Source organism: Pteropus vampyrus, unplaced genomic scaffold (genome assembly GCF_000151845.1).
Source record: "Pteropus vampyrus isolate Shadow unplaced genomic scaffold, Pvam_2.0 Scaffold171, whole genome shotgun sequence".
In the NCBI taxonomy this organism is placed as follows: domain Eukaryota; kingdom Metazoa; phylum Chordata; class Mammalia; order Chiroptera; family Pteropodidae; genus Pteropus; species Pteropus vampyrus.
Genome location: NW_011888952.1, coordinates 1212277 through 1215259, shown reverse-complemented (window position 1 = coordinate 1215259; position 2983 = coordinate 1212277). Strand labels below are relative to the sequence as shown.

The 2983-nt window shown below is 39.7% G+C and overlaps 1 pseudogene; it reads left to right on the top strand.

Moving 5' to 3' along the window:
* The first annotated feature begins 307 nt into the window (after positions 1 to 307).
* On the top strand, positions 308 to 426 carry LOC111745980 (annotated as a pseudogene).
* Positions 427 to 2983: the final 2557 nt, after the last annotated feature.

The window sequence follows — 2983 nt, the reverse complement described above, 5'->3', positions numbered from 1 at the left end:
TTAACAGTGACAAGAACTGAACTGGAGCTGTAGGAGTGAGTCACTTACTAGCTCATGGTTTCCTGAGCAAGAGACAACCCCTAAGTTTCCACAACTATAAAATGGGGATAAGGTTATGTGCCTTGTAGGATTGTTGTGAGAGCCAAAGGAAATAACATTTGAAAAACAGAATTTCTGACACCTGGGGAAGGAATGGGAAGACTCAGAAAAATTTATATTTTGTTGACTCCTTTTCCTGGCTGCACAACCTGATATTTCTATATCTGAGTTTCTTTGTGGGGTTGGGAGGATTAAGTAAAAAACTTTAGTCTACGGCCATGCCACCCTGAACATGCCCGATCTCATCTGATCTTGGAAGCTAAGCAGGGTCGGGCCTGGTTAGTACTTGGATGCGAGACCGCCTAGGAAGACCAGGTGCTATAGGCGTTAAAAAAATAAATAAATAAAAATAAAAAACTTTAAATGATGGTGTTTGCCTCAGTACCATTAGACCCTTAACAAAGTGAATTTGCTGGTCCTTCTTCCCTTTTAATCCTAAATGATCAGTAGATGATTAATGGGATGGATGGATGGATGAATAAAATGGTACCTACAGGTTTTCCCAAAACACTGTGTCTGCTTTCACTTACATCTATTTTAGCACTCATAGAAAACCCCTGGGAGATGGGTATGGTTTTTCCTGGTCTACAGATAAGGAAACCCAGAAACCAATGCTCAGTGAGGTTGAGTGATTTGTCCAGGATTCATCTGCTGGGAAGTAGCAACACAAATTTCAAGTCTAAGTCTGTTTTAGTTTGAGAAAAAGGAGGAATAAAGAGAGAATAATCAAAAGAGTGAGAAAAAAATGATGTTTGCAGTGGATTTCCAGAAGTAGATAATGAATAGAAACTAACAGGACTGAATTTACCATATATTACCTTCTGCATTCTTCTCATTTACATTGTTGTTAATGATTTATGCATCTATGACTTTATTCATGTAAAAAATTTAAAGTATAATTTATATATAGTAAAATTCTTCAAGTGTACAGTTCTGTAAGTTTCGACAAATGCATATGGTTTTGTAACCACTTCCATAATCAAGATATAGAACACTTCTATTCCTTCCCCGCCCCCACCCCCCGCCATCTCCCCTCCCCCCCACCTTCGTCTCCAGTTTACCAGCCCTTCAACCCCTGGCAACTACTAATTTGTTTTTAGACCTCATAGTTTTACCTTTGTAAGAATATTATATAAATGGAATTATATGATATTTGTCCTGTTGAGTCTGACTTCTATCATTTGGCATATCTGCATAGTACATCTTCAAATGTTTCTTAGGCTCAGTTCCTTGGTTGTAATTCTTGTAAATTGTTTTTTTTTTTTTGTTCTTGTTCTTTAGGATGCAGAGAGAAAAACTCTGTAATTTTCCAAAGGCAATTTCTCTTTACACAGTGGGAAAATAAAGGAAAGGTGGGGGGAGAAAGGAAGATTTCAGTTGTATTTTTTTCCAATCTTCTATGCCCTAGGATATACAGCAGAGAATCTGGTTAACTTTTTATAATGTCAGATATGAAAACCCACATAATCCTATGTCATCAATTATTCCTGATTAAAACTTCAGGAGACTCCTAGGAATTAGGACAACTAAAGAGAAATGTCTTGATTTTAAGCAACATAAAGACTAACTCCTTTAAATAAGGTACTTGCTTGGAAGCTAGGTGAGGTGGTGAATTAATTAGAGGTGAGTAGGGCAGATGGGAGATAGATAACAAGGATAATGGAGGGTGCAGACTTTCATTGGCCAGGAGACATGGAGACCAAAGAATAAGTTTTGTATCCATCTGTCTATTCATCAACCCATTCATCATTCATCTATCCATTCATATATTCAACAATTATTTTCTGAGCACATATTTTACATGAGAGTGAACAAGATAAGTCCTCCTGCTCCTCAAAGGGGTCACAGGTAGGCTTTCAGATACAGTTGTGTAGGGTATACACTGTATAACTCTGTAAAGGGGCCACCCTTTACATCATTGTTTCTTGTGAGTTGTGCAATGTATAACCTGTGCAGCTATGCCACAATTTAAAGGGGAAAACAAACAATCAAACAGGCAATTATGGTATAGTAATTAAGATAAGAAGGGAGACTGTGGGAGAAGAGGGGAGAGACACTTAATCAAGTCATTGGACGTGGAGGTAGGTTTCAAATAAGGTTTTCTGGAGGAAATGATAATCAAAACTGAGCCCCGTGGATAAATAGGAGTTAGCCAGGTGAATATGTGGGAGGGAAGAGTTCCAAACAGCTTTTGAAAAACAGCTTTTGAAAAGCCCTGGAGGCAAGAGAAAGCTTGGTATATTTAGGGATTTGCAAGCAGTTTATGGAATGAGAGGAAGGGATTGGGAAGGAATATGACAGGTGAGTTTAGAGAGGGTGGCAAGGGCCACATATTAGAGGATTTTGTAGGCCCAGCTCAGGAGCGCAAACTTTTTCCTGAGGCAAGTGAGGACTGGCTGAAGGAGGGATGTGGTCAGAGATACTCTTTAGAATGATCACTCTGGCTGCTGTGTGGAAGATGGGTTGGAAGAGGACTAGACAGGCAGTGTTGAGTTTAGTTAGGAGGCCGAGGCAGTAATCCAGTGCAAAATGAGAGGGCCCAGAGTAAGGTCATGGTAGTGCGTTTAGAAAGAAGGGGTTGGAGATGAAATGTTAGGAGGTAGAATGTCAGAATTTGGTGATTGGTTAGATGCCAGAAATGATAGAAGTATGAGGAATGAAGAGTGATCCCTGAGTTGCTGGTAAATAGTGAGACCATTTACTGAGCTGAACAAAGGAGGTGTGGCATTCATAGGTACAGTGATGAGCTTCATTTTGGATATGTTGAGTTCGAGGTGACTGTGGGATCCACAAGTGGAGATGATGGTAGTATATATAGCTCTGATGTTCAGGAGGGTAATATGGGGGTACTCACACTCCCACAGTCATTGGAGTTGATCACCCA